Source organism: Carassius gibelio, chromosome A3 (assembly GCF_023724105.1).
Source record: "Carassius gibelio isolate Cgi1373 ecotype wild population from Czech Republic chromosome A3, carGib1.2-hapl.c, whole genome shotgun sequence".
Lineage (NCBI taxonomy): Eukaryota > Metazoa > Chordata > Actinopteri > Cypriniformes > Cyprinidae > Carassius > Carassius gibelio.
Window position 1 is genome coordinate 5,796,630 of NC_068373.1, and position 13,131 is coordinate 5,809,760.

At 44.9% G+C, this 13,131-nt stretch overlaps 1 protein-coding gene and 1 long non-coding RNA gene across 2 annotated transcripts in view; one reads left to right on the forward strand and one right to left on the reverse strand.

The window, feature by feature from the left end:
• Positions 1-12,515, forward strand: part of LOC127944497 (uncharacterized) — a 145,244-nt gene extending 132,729 nt beyond the window's left edge. The window contains exon 3 of the long non-coding RNA XR_008150371.1: positions 12,141-12,515. This is a non-coding gene — a long non-coding RNA (uncharacterized LOC127944497). The remainder of the gene's footprint in view (positions 1-12,140) is intronic.
• The window catches only part of LOC127944370 (cytohesin-1-like), a 57,490-nt gene that overhangs the window by 39,593 nt on the left and 4,766 nt on the right, over positions 1-13,131 (reverse strand). The window lies entirely within an intron of this gene.

Here is a 13,131-nt window from a genome sequence, read left to right on the forward strand (position 1 = left end):
AAAAAAACTCATGGTACAATCAAATGCTATTACAAACTTTATAAGCCCCACTTCTGATAATGATAGACCGTGGTCCTCAACTGTTTCACCTGCAGCAGCCTGCAGAGATCTGCCATCAGCCGGGACATGAACGGAGTTCCTTGGTCAGTCAGGATCTCGGTGGGGAGGCCAACTCGGCTGGCCAGCAGAAACAGCTCCTGGGCGATGGACTTCGCCGTGGCCTTCCGCAGGGGGACTGCTTCTGGGTAGCGGGTGGCGTAATCGATGATCACCAGGATGTGCTCATGTCCGCAGGCAGACTTTGGCAACGGCCCCACTATGTCCATTCCAATCTGCTTGAAGGTAACTATGATTATAGGCATCGGGATGAGCGGGATGAACGTCCGAGGTGACGTTGCCTGACAGGTAGGGCAGGCTTGGCAGAAGCCCTTCACTTCGGCCTCCAGGCCCGGCCAGTGGAGGTGGTCGCGGATGCATTGGGTGGTATTGGCTGCCCCTAGGTGACCTGCCATAGTATGGGAATGGGACAGTTCCAGGACGGTTTCGGTCTTGGACTGGGGTACCAGCAACAACTTCTTCTCCTCCTCCCTTCCCTTGGTTGACACAGTACAACAGGCCGTTCTCGACAACAAAATGTGGGAGAGGGTCGGGCCGTGGGAGGATGTCCTTCCTGTCGACGACTTGCACCTACAGTGCTTGAGTCGGTTGTCCTCCCGCTGTTCCTTGGCAAAAGAGCCCCCTCCAGCGGCCTGTTGGAACACATCATAGATAAGATTAGCAGTTTGGGAGGGGGACTCACCTTCTCTCCCACTGTCGGAGACGAGCAGGGCCGGCCGGCCGGCCGGCGGCGGGGTCCAGTCAGCTGCCTCGGCCTTCAACGGTTCCCCTTGGGGCTGGCAGGCTGAGTAGATGCGGTGAGCAGCTTCTCAAAGCCGGACCAATCCCTCCCGAGCAGCACGGCCACCGGCTGGTCCTTCACCAGGCCTACCTCCACCTGCCAGGTGCCTTGGGGGGACATGATTACCATTTCATGGGCCGTTACATGGCGAGTGTCTCCGTGTGTAGAGGTTAAAAAGAGTAAAGATCAAAATGATCATACAAATGATGGAATCAATGTGATTCGATTGTAAAAAAGAGAAGGAAAAACAGGTTAAAATCAATATATGATTTAAGTGTACTTTTGGAGTGTCCACTAGGGGGAGATCTAAGGTTGCAGGTTGTGGCTGATGCAATGTGTGCTGTGCGTCACAGCCAATACAGACTGACGCAGAGACAACAGCACGAGTTCGTGTCTTCATTTATTAATTTCTATTTTCCCCCTTTATCAGGGTGTAACATTTTGGAGGCCCCAGCGAGGAGGGATGGTTCCTGGTCCTGCCGAGTGATGTAGTGCCATATGACAACATCCCACCTTGCAACCACAACTACCACGATAGGAGGTCGGTGGTGTACAGTAGTCTCACAACTGGATTGGCAGAAGTGCGAGTATTCTGAGGTTCCTCACCCAACCAGGATAGCTGCAAATCCTTCCCAACCAAGTAGACATTCTGCATTACACTGACACCGGCCACTTATTCACAAACAACATGAACACATTGGAGGACTTAAGACTTGAAGTAGTGGGGACACTTTACTCACTCAACAGTGATCATCTGATTGCAGTATGTGACTTTTTAGATATTGCTGGTATGCAACGAGAGAATGTTTTGGGTAAAAGTCGCTCATTTCTAATTGCACATATTGTAAAGTATATTGAAAGAAATGAGGTAGATGAACTTGAAGACCAGGGTATGTCTTTTCTCCTTGACCTTAAAGACAAAATTACTGAAATTCAGTTGTCAAACCGAAACACACTAGAGTCACAGCAAAAGGAATTGCATGTAACTCAGATGTCAGAGCAAGAAAAATTGCAAAAACAGATTGAAGCACTCCAATTAGCGTTACAGTTATCATTGCAGCCAAAAGAGGGTGAATCAAAACAGGAAGTACAGACAGTTAGTCAAAAAGAACAGACATTTCAGGGCGGTGTCTCAACAAAAGACCTTACCCAATCACTTATGTGGCAAAGGGAGTTTAAAATATCTGGTCAGATTGGGGAACCAGGGCAGAAGGATAAACTTAGTTTTTCCAGCTTGGCCCATCAAATCGAGAACGGGAAAAATAAGAATGTCCCGGAACATGAAATAGTCCATGCAGTAATTAAAGCCATCGTCCCTGGCATGCAGCTACGCAGTTATCTAGAGGGCAAAGCAAACTTAACACTGCCTAACCTGAGAAGGATCCTTCGCTCACATTACCAGGAAAGGGGAGCCACAGAGCTGTACAAGCAGCTGATGTCAGAAGTCCAAGACAGTAAGGAGACACCCCAGAACTTTTTAATTCGTATTTTAGATCTTAGGCAGAAGATTTTATTTGCATCACAGGAAGCAGAGTCTAGTCTCAAATATGATCCCATTCTGGTGCAAAATATGTTTCTGCATACAGTTCTTACTGGTCTGCAAAATGACTATATCAGAGGGGATCTGAAGCCATACTTGCAACAAACAGATGTGAGTGACGAGCTGTTGTTAGAGAAATTAAACATTGCATGTATGACTGAAACAGAGAGACAAAACAAAAAGAAAGCTGCAGTCCAGCATCGTCCAGTCGTGGTGCATTCGGCCGAATGCAATGATATCCCAGCACCTGCAGAAAAGAAAGGGAAAACATTGCTTCAGGAAAATAAAAATAAGCATAACCCTGATTTGCTAAATGAACTCAGAGAAATAAAATCAGACATGGCACTATTAAAGAACCTCAGCGCTGAAGTGTCACAGATTAGAGAGTCGATTCAATTACCCCAGACAGCTGTGGAACAGGGTTTGTCCTCGCCAGGTTTCCGAAATTATGGCCCAGCTGCTCACCCGGAATGCCCATTCCCAGGGTACTGGCCCAATTACAATACAGGGCAGAGAGGGAGAACAGCTCAGTTCCAGCAAGGATTTGCACCACACCGTCTTTCCACCCAGACAAGAAGTCAACGAAGAAGATGCTTCAACTGTCAGCAGAGTGACACTGAAAGTTATTGCACCCACTGCTATAGATGTGGAAGCAGTGAGCATTTCCTTGCAGGCTGTAGAGCAAGGGCAGGAAACTCATCCAGGGATGCTTATTTAAACGAGAGAGGGTTACTTCCACGGGACAGGGAGTAACCTGTCAGATATTAGAGTCCCATCAACAATGCTGGGGGTGTGGGATGAAGGGAGGTGACCACAATTTACGAGTATGCACATCTTGTCGCAAAGCTTTCTATTGCTCCAAGTTATGTCAGGCTCGTCACTGGAGTAGACACAAGAAAGACTGCCAGCAGAAAGGGCATAAAGATGTCAAAGAATTAAGTGCCACAATGAGAACAAATTCAAACAAATCACTGAGCATGGCCACTTTAGTGGGAAAACAGTGTCTCGTTGACTGTTATATCCAGGGAGTTAAAACAACAGCATTGTGGGATACTGGATCTCAAGTTTGTATCATCGATGAGTGGTGGAAAAATGAAATGTTACCTGATGTGAGGTTAAGGCTTCTTTCAGAAATAATTGATGCACCGGACACACTTCAAATAGTAGCAGCAAACGGACAAGGTATTCCTTATGTTGGGTGGATAGAAGTCACATTTCAGCTGCTAAGAGGAAACAATGACCGAGTAGATCCTGTCATTCCCATGCTGGTAACAAAGGGGAAACATCTCTCCCATCCCATCATTGGTTACAATGCTATTGAGTTCATAGTGACAGACAATACAGGCAAAAGTGCAGACTCAGCATGTGATGAACAGTTAAAGAGATTAGTGAATGTGACACTCCCAAGATTAGAGATAAATCACATTCAAGCTTTTATAGCACTTCTAAAGGCTGAAAAGTCACATGAGTATGTGGTGAGAACTCCCAGAGAAAAAATATTAATTCCTAAGCGTACTTCTTTGCAGGTTGAGTGCCGAATAAAGATGAACCCATTGAAGGAGGACACTACTTTGATGTTTGAACCTGATCTTGATCCCAAATGGGCGGAAGGGCTAGAGTTCCAGGAGACACTTTTAAAGGTTAAGAAGGGGGTTCCCCCCTACATCATACTTGATGCTCGGAATCCTACAGACCATGACATTGTCCTGTGTGGAAAAACATTAATAGGAGCAGCACATAGGGTACAAGCTGTTTATCCGTCCATGTCATTCTATCAGTCAATTCAGTCCATACCTGCTTCAGTGAATCCCATCCAAACAAGCAGCGCTGAGTTTGCCAGTGATACCTGGGACCCTCCAGTCGATTTGGGTCATCTGAGTCAGCCTGAACAGGAAGTAGTACGTAAGATGTTACGAAAGGAATGTGCGTCATTCTCAAAGTCAGATGATGACATCGGGTGCATAGAAAATCTAACTCTGAAAATATCCCTTAAAGACACAGTTCCTGTTGCACGTTCATACATCTCTGTGCCGAAACCACTCTATAGGGAAGTAAAAGATTACCTTCATGACCTTATTGCTCAGGGTTGGATATCAAAATCAACATCATCTTATGCATCACCTGTTGTCTGTGTTAGGAAAAGGGATGGAAGCCTCCGTCTTTGTGTGGATTACAGGGAGCTGAATAAGAAGACCAATCCTGATCGTCAGCCAATTCCCAGAGTCCAAGATATCCTTGACAACCTGGGTGGGAATTCATGGTTTTCACTGTTAGATCAGGGCAAAGCATATCATCAGGGCTTTATGGCAAAGGAGAGTAGGCCCCTGACTGCTTTTGTAACCCCGTGGGGGTTGTATGAGTGGATACGAATCCCTTTTGGCTTGATGAATGCTCCCGCTGCCTTTCAGAGGTGTATGGAGGAATGCTTGGAGAGTTTGAGAGACCGGATATGTGTGCCATACCTTGATGATATCTTAGTATACAGCAAGTCCTTTGAAGACCATGTCCACCATGTGCAGGAGGTATTGCAGCAGCTTAGACAGTATGGAATAAAATTGAAGCCGAGCAAATGTGGAATGTTCAAGAGGGAAATCCGTTATCTTGGAAGAATTGTATCGGCTGAAGGTAGCAAAGTGGATCCAGCTGACACAGAGGCTGTGGGAGCTTGGAAGGAAAAGAGACCAAGTACTGTCGGGCAGCTGCGAACTGTGATGGGCCTCTTAAGTTACTACCGACAATATATTAAGGATTTTTCAAAGATTGCTGGACCACTGTATGATTTACTCAAGAGCACCCCAGGAGTGGAAAACACTTGCCAAAATTCCAGACAAAGTAAAGTGAAGAATAGAGGAGTGCCTTCAAACCAACCAATAGTTTGGAAGGAAGAGCACCAAGAGATCTTGGAAAAACTGATAAACCATCTGGTCGAACCACCTATCCTTGGATTTCCAGACTTTTCACTGCCTTTTATTCTTCATACAGACGCCTCAAACCAAGGCCTGGGGGCAGTATTGTACCAAAAGCAGGGGGGTAAGCTCCGTGTAATAGCATATGGATCTCGGACCCTTACAGCCGTTGAACGAAATTACCACCTCCATTCGGGTAAATTAGAGTTTCTCGCCCTCAAGTGGTCAATAACGGAGAAATTTAGAGACTATTTATACTACGCACCTACATTCACAGTCTTTAGCGATAATAACCCTCTCACGTATGTACTATCCAGTGCAAAACTCAATGCCACTGGCTGTAGGTGGGTAGCAGAGTTAGCCGACTTCCACTTTTCAATAAAGTACCGCCCTGGCCGAGAGAATGCAGATGCTGACAGTTTATCAAGATTGCCTCTAGACATTGAAGGGATGATAGAACAATGTACGGAGGAAATGTCATCAGACTGCATTGCAGCCACTGCACAAGCTGTAGAAGTCCAGGAAGATACCTCACCTTGGGTAGTATCTCACTCGCCTCCATATTCACATGACATGAGTGACAGTGAACCTCTTCTTGTGGCGGAAATACAACAGAGTCAAAGGGAGGACCCACACATCGGGCCTGTAATAAAATATAAATTAACAGATACGAGACCTTGCCCCAAACAAATGAAGTCTCTTACCCCTCAGAGCCGATGTCTTCTTCGTGAATGGGAGAAGCTTCACTTGGATGAGAATGGCATCCTAAAGCGGAAGACTGCTAATAGGCACCAGCTGGTCCTACCCGAAAGATACAAGGCAGTGGTAATGAAGAAGTTGCACAATGAGATGGGTCACCAAGGAGTTGATCGCACGACATCGCTGATCAGAGACCGTTTCTTTTGGCCCCATATGCAACAAGAGATTGAACATTATGTTGCAAAAAGCTGTCATTGTTTGAAGCAAAAGAAGCCTTGTAGGGAGACAAGGGCACCTCTCATTAATATCATTACAACGCAGCCTTTTGAGCTTGTTTCTGTTGACTTCCTGCATTTAGATAAATGCAAGGGGGGATACGAATACATATTAGTCATAGTTGACCATTTTACACGGTTTGCGCAGGCATATCCCACAACATCAAAGTCTGCTAAAACAGTAGCTGATCGCCTGTTTAATGACTATGCTCTGCGATTTGGATTCCCTAGACGAATTCACCACGATCAAGGTGGTGAATTTGAAAACCAGCTTCTAGCCCAGCTGACAAATAATTGTGGTGTCCTTAGTTCCAGAACAACACCGTACCACCCACAAGGGAATGGTCAGACGGAACGATTCAACAGGACCTTGCTTCAAATGCTCAAAACCCTGACAGACAAGCAGAAGACGAACTGGAAGGAATCCCTGAATAAACTGATATTTGCATATAATAGCACCAAATGTGAGGTAACAGGATTCTCACCTTTTTATCTTCTATATGGCCGGCATCCCAGACTACCAGTGGATCTACTTTTTGGGTTGGAAGAAAGCACTGGAACAGTGGGCCACCAAGAATACCTGCAGAGATGGAGAGAACAGATGCAGGAAGCACACAAAATAGCCAGAGAGAATGCGGGAAAAGCTGCAGTGCGAAGTAAAAAAAACTACGATAGAAAATTGAGAAGTACAACCTTATATCCGGGCGACCGTGTACTTGTTAGAAACTTGACACCAAGAGGAGGCACGGGCAAATTGCGCAACCACTGGGAGGAGACAATCCATACGGTTGTGAGGCAAATGAAAGAAGATCTCCCAATTTATGAAGTGAAGCCAGAGGTAGGAAAAGGAAGGTCTAGGATCCTGCATCGTAACCTCTTGCTGTCATGTGATCTCCTGCCAATGGAAGGGCAATCTGACACAGCTGCTTATTTAACAGAAAAGATGACAAAGCAAAAGAGAAAATATATTGTAAAACTTAATGAAGATGAAGAAGAGGATGAGGACGAGTTCTGTTTTTATTACTCACCAAACCAGCAGCAATACTATGGAGAAGGGAGTGAGGGAGATCCTAATGAGTTAGAAAGGGAGACAAGTGGACTGGTCGGGCAGACCAAGGATGGTGAGGAGTTAGGAGAGAGAGTGGACACTGTTGAGCTTTCACGTGAAGAATGCCCAGGTGAAGACGGTGATGAAGAGCTGATTCAAGTAGAGGACCAATTAGTTGCAGGGCACCATGTAGAGGAACAGATTGACGTTGAGCACACAGTATCACTTGAGCCATGCAATGATTCTACAGTAGATGGGAGACATCCAAGACCACAGAGAGAAAGACGAGCCCCTCGCCTGTTCACTTATGACCACCTCGGAAACCCTACCTGCTATAATACAAGATGTAGTGGTGAAGTTCAGCAGTATCAGAATATCTCTTACATTGGACAGCAAGCACTTCCACCATGGCCAAGTTCAGTGCCATTTTATAATCCCTACCCATATCTTATGTACGGATATCAAATATAGACTGTGGCATAATGCAGGATAAGAAAACACTGATATAGTGAGAGCAGAATAGCTCATGTTGAAGGGAAAGGAACTGCATTTAAAAGATGTCGGGACGACATCTAAATTTTGAGGGGGAGTGTGTAGAGGTTAAAAAGAGTAAAGATCAAAATGATCATACAAATGATGGAATCAATGTGATTCGATTGTAAAAAAGAGAAGGAAAAACAGGTTAAAATCAATATATGATTTAAGTGTACTTTTGGAGTGTCCACTAGGGGGAGATCTAAGGTTGCAGGTTGTGGCTGATGCAATGTGTGCTGTGCGTCACAGCCAATACAGACTGACGCAGAGACAACAGCACGAGTTCGTGTCTTCATTTATTAATTTCTATTTTCCCCCTTTATCAGGGTGTAACACGTGCACGCAGGTAATCGGTAGGAAGCTTTTCTGGCCTCTTTGGGGGCGCACAACCGTGACTGGATGAGGGTGGAGGCCCGGAATTGTCTCCCATCCACCATCACCTCTGCTTGGGAGGCTCCCGCTGGTACACGCTGGTGGCACGCGGGGGTGATGGTGGGTCAGTGCTAGGCATGGGCTCATCTCTCAGTGGGGAAACCGTCGGCCTGCTGACCACTCGTGGGGTGCCTTCGAGCGGGAGTCGCTCCTGGACCACCCTCCGGGGGAACGGCAGCAGCTGGTCCCCGGCCCTGCTATGATGGACAGCATCCGCCAGCTCGATCACCTCCACAAGTTCCAGGACGTTGGTCGGGTTCCTCATCCCGACGACTTGACGGTGGGCGCGAGGTAGCGCGCGGAGGAGGCGATCGACCACCACTCGTTCCTCTACCTGTGTTGGGGTGGGGTTTCCCTCCAGCAACCAATGCTGGGCGATGCGGCCGAGTTCGGCTGCCTGGGCACGGGCTGGCACCCAGGGCTTGAACTAACATTCGTGGAACTGCTGGGCGGCGCAGACAGGGGAGAGGCCGAGCCTCGCCAGGATCTCTCGCTTGACTTTGGCATAGTCGTCGGCGACTGTCAAGGGGAGCGAAAAGTAAGCTTCGCTGGTGAGGAGGGGTGCCAGCTCACATGCCCATTCCTCCTCGGGCCATTCCTCCTCGGGCCATTCCTCACGGTGCGCGGTGTTCTTGAAGACCTGTAGGAAGGTCTCCACATCGACATCAGCTGTCATCTTTGGTAGCAGGCGGGTAGCTTGTGCCCGAGGTTCAGGTAGCGGAACGAGCTGGGCTACGGAGGCACGGATGGCAGTGAGTTCCTGTGCTCTTCGGTGCAAACCCAAAGCGAAAGTGGGTTTCCAGACGTGCTCCAAGGTGAGTGGGCAGTCGGTCGCTTGCTGCTTTCTGAGGAGAAGCGAGAGAAGGATTAGACCAGTGTTTCATTCGGCTCGAGACCGTCCTGTGAGTGCAGCGTGTGCTGCTTAAAAGTGCGCAGGCTGATGGGGAGAAGCTGTGACGGATCAGCCAGCGGTGAGGACGTGCTGGTGTTCTGTGTTGATTGCCAGGGCGACGCTGATTCCTCCGAGGATGCTCATCACAACATAAATTACTCACCCTAAAGGCATCCTATGTGTATATAACTTTCTCCTTTCAGAAATTGTCTCTGATCTTCCAAGCTGTTTAATGGAGCTTAGTGAGTGTTGCAGTGCATCAGTCTAAAAGAAGTAAAATAAAAAGCACCATCCTTAATAAAAACTGTCTCACACGGCTCCGGGGGATAAACAAAGTCATCCTGTAGCGAATCTCAATACGTAATAACAATGTAATAATCACTTTAATCTAGTTTGTGCCAACAGTTGAACATAGAAGCAGTTCTGGGCGGACGACATATGAGGTAAGCATTGCGTATAATGAAGGAATGTGAGGTAGAGTATCATCAGCATAGCAGTGATATGAAAAACCTACTTTCTGAATGAGAGCGACTATTGATACCATGTAGACAGAGAAGAGAAGTTGTCCAAGAAATGAGCCTTGAGGCACCCCTTTAGTGACTTGGACACCTCACCTCTCCAAGATACCTTGAAGGACCTATCTGAGAGGTAAAACTCAAACTACTGGCATGCGGTTCCTGAGATGCCATTTTCCAACAACTGAGAAAAATGCAGTCTCGGTCGAATGTCCACTTTTGAAGCCAGATTGGTTGCTGTCCAGGAGGTTGTTCTTTGAGAGAAAGGCAGAGACATGTTTGAACACAATTCGTTCAAGTGTTTTTGCAATGAAAGGTAGAAGGGAAACAAGTCTGTAGTTTTCTAAAAGAGTTGAGTTAAGAGTGGGTTTCTTAAGTATTGTGCTTATGTGAGCCTGTTTAAATGTTGAGGGAAAAACACCAGTGTGAAAGTATGTGTTAATGATGTGAGTGAGTGCGGGTACAATGGCAGGAGAAATGACTTTAAGGAGATAAGATGGAATAGCATCAAGTGGACAAGTAGTAGGATGATTGGAAAGGATGAGTTTAGAGACTTCTGCCTTAGAGTTTATGTTTGCTGGTAAAATGTGTTTGTCAGATTGTGGTGTGGCAAATTGTGCACTGAGGTTTGTAATTGTATTAATGAAGAATGTGGCAAAGTCGTCAGAGGAGGAGGACAAACCTTTTAACTCTGCTGAAAGGAAATACTATCACAACAAAATTAACAATTCGCCTAGCTCTCGCATGCTCTTTATAACATTTTCCTCCATCCATTTGTTAAGTATGGTAACCCGTACTTGGAATCGGTGCTCTGAATTTATCCCATCCAAGTGCACACACACAGCAGTGAGAAGTGAACACACCATGAACACACACCCAGAGCAGTGGGCAGCCGGGGAGCAACTCGGGGTTCAGTGGCTTGCTCAAGGGCACTTCAGCCATGGGTTGGAAGAGCACCAAGATTCGAACCTGCTACCTTCTGGTTACAAGTCCAAGTCTCTAACTATGGACGTCCTGATACCACTTTTTAACATCCGATACCAATGCTGCAGATTTGGCTATTTGCTGATTGCTTAATACTACGAAAAATAATAAAATAAATGGAAGCTCTTTGCTCAATTAGCCACCTAAAATATAAAAATCTTTGTAATTATTCTGTCTTTGTTATAATAAATAAAATAAAAAAGAACAAAGACACACATTACAAATACACATAATACATAAATAAAAATAAACAGTGTTTTACAGGTACAATAGTATTTAGCAGTAGCACACAGAAAATTGAATGGATATGTAAAAATAAAACAGTTATTATTTACAAATTACAATTGTACCTAGACAGTCACATATGGCTATGATTTTACAAATACAGTTGTCTGCTTAATTTTAAAGTCTCAAGCATTCAGAAATTACAATAAAAATAATAAAAACAAAGATACGTTTTTGTAAGGGTTGTGATGTCCACATGTTTTTTGTTGAAGAAATTATAGAGGCTAGTATTTCTATTGCAAAAGGATATTTCTATGGCCAAAAATGAAAGATTAAGTGGATATTTGAATTAAATGAATTAAACGGAACATTGAAACTCTAGAATATTAAGGCAGATGCGGCGGTGATATTATTATACATTAAAACACATTATTAACTTAATGTTATCAAAATCAAAATCAAAATTGTCCATCAGTTATGACCTCGCAGTCAACTGACAACCTCAAACATAAGGTGAGAGTGACCCCGGCCGCAACTGAGGGAATGGCACGTCACTTCACGTGTGCTTCACCGTGAAAACGCATTTTTTTATAATGATATTTACATGTTTATTTATGTACATATATATTATTATACATATAAAACTAAAGATCAACTGGAATGGTGCCCACTGGGAGTTGGTGCCCTACTGCGTACTCTGTGTGAGAGCAGCGGTACTGGAAATAGACATAAATAACTGCAGTGTATGTTTATGATACTGGATATCTCGGCTGTTGCAGTATATTCATTCCGTGGATACAACAATATTTCTTCAAAAACAGATTGTGGAGACATTTTATCGTTCAAGATCAAAAATATTCATATTGCACACCCCTTCCCTCGGAAGAAATCGCAGACCGAGGGCAGACCAGACAGCAAGGGCACTTAAGCGTTTAGACCTCAAAGGGGCAGGGGTTCAGGACATCCCTATCTCTAACCATTAGGCCACAGCTGCCTCCAATATATATATATACAACAACAGGTTTAGCAGGTAATACCTATACCTATAGCTATAGTTTTCCACCAGGACAAGACCACAAGAAACAGATGATTCTTCTGCACAATCTGACTTTGCTGCAGCCTGGAATTGAACTACTGGTTTCGTCTGGTCAGAGGAGAACTGACCCCCCAACTGAGCCTGGTTTCTCCCAAGGTTTTTTTCTCCATTCTGTCACCGATGGAGTTTCGGTTCCTTGCCGCTGTCGCCTCTGGCTTGCTTAGTTGGGGTCACTTCATCTACAGCGATATCGTTGACTTGATTGCAAATAAATGCACAGACACTATTTAAACTGAACAGAGATGACATCACTGAATTCAATGATGAACTGCCTTTAACTGAAAACTGAGTGTTTATTATTCTCATTTTGGATTATTGACACTATTTTCCTATTTAATAATGTGAAGTTGCGTTGATACAATCTGTGTTGTTAAAAGCGCTGTATAAATAAAGGTCACTCCTCCAAATACATTCTCTCAACTTTAATCCTTGTTAAACCTCTGAATACTATCAATGATGCTGTTGCTTGGCAACGTGTGGCAGGAATACCGTGGTAACTGGGTGGTAAGCAGTAAGCTGCTGGTTTGTTGTTTTATCTATTATTTATAATCAGACTCTTTGAGAAACACACAGAGAAACAGTTTTTGAACATTTGTCCCCCCTTTATTTCTCAAAGCAATGCATATAAACGCACTGAAATGCAACTATGTAAGGAAAGAAACAAGTGTTGTCTTTTAACGTCAATCGCTTAAATGACCAACTGTGCCATTATTAGTGGTGAATCCCCTCAGCGGTCACATATCTATGCATTATACCTCAACCATTACCTTTCAGCATGCAAATTGTCTTTTTGTCAGTCACAGTCAACGATACATAGAAAATCACGAGTTCAGAGTGCATGAGAGAAATGCCAGGGGACAAACGTCTCATGCATGAGCTGCAAAGTAAAGGAATAAAAATGCTGCAGCTGCACAACAAACACGCCACAGGACAGCAGAGCCCTTTCTGTCAACTCAGCATCTCTCCTCACATTTGACTGTTCACTTCCCTATGATCTGCCATTTATTCTGCTGCTGTGAAGAAACATCAAGCAAAATAACACTCAGAAACGTCACCTCTGACAGTATGATGAAGCTCTTTAGAGGTC